Here is a 1,029-nt window from a genome sequence, read left to right as displayed (position 1 = left end):
CAATAATAATAATAATAACAATACATAATAATAATAATAATAATAATAATAATAATAATAATAATAATAATAATAATAATAATAATAATAATAATAATAATAATGACCACAGAAAAACATTTAATTTATGGCTAAATCTACCATATTTGTATCATTTAGTCAACCAATAATTATTCAACAACTCAGTAATTATGCTAATAATTAGTTATTTATGGTTAATCTAAAAAAAAGTTCAGTAATATATGTGTTGGTGTGTGTTTGGGTGTGTCTGTGCATGTGTGTGTCTGTGTGTGTATGATTGAAAAGATAAGCAAAAATGAATGGAACTGTTCGATGATATTTTAACAGCTGCTATGTAAAAACAAAAAAAAGTTGAAGTGGATGAAATAGATTTGACTGATAATAATACATGCATATATTTGCCCAGCTGATGATTTGTACATGATATCTGATCAGGACCATTACGAGAGTTTACAAAAAGAATATGGGAAATATCGGGAATATCGGGAGTATTTGTTGATCGTCTTCTTTGACTCTTCTCTCATTTACCTCGTTCCCTCGACCATTTCTCCCTCTCTCATTATCATTACATTCAATCATATGTTGGAAGACATTTTTGTATTATTTTTAGAAAAATTTCCCGAACTACTATATCGTGAGAAACTTTCGGTAAATTTATAATGGTTATTCATGTATGTAAGCATGTATTTCAGTAAAATTAATTTAAAAATTTCTTACCATTTAAGTGCAGCCTGTAATTAAATAATATTTGAGGTAAATTCCTTTTAGGAAATATTTATTTCAAGCTTTTCAAATTCTTCAAAAAGTAAACGAATTTGTTAAATCAATGGATGATATATCATTATTGATTGCTATAATTATTACCATCATTCCTTTTATTATTATTATTATTATTATTATTATTATTATTATTATTATTATTATTATTATTATTATTATTATTATTATTATTATTATTATTATTATTATTATTATTATTATTATTATTATTATTATTATTATTATTAT

The sequence above is a fragment of the Loa loa genome (genome assembly GCF_000183805.2).
Source record: "Loa loa unplaced genomic scaffold supercont3.64, whole genome shotgun sequence".
Taxonomy (NCBI): domain Eukaryota; kingdom Metazoa; phylum Nematoda; class Chromadorea; order Rhabditida; family Onchocercidae; genus Loa; species Loa loa.
This window is presented reverse-complemented; position numbering follows the sequence as displayed.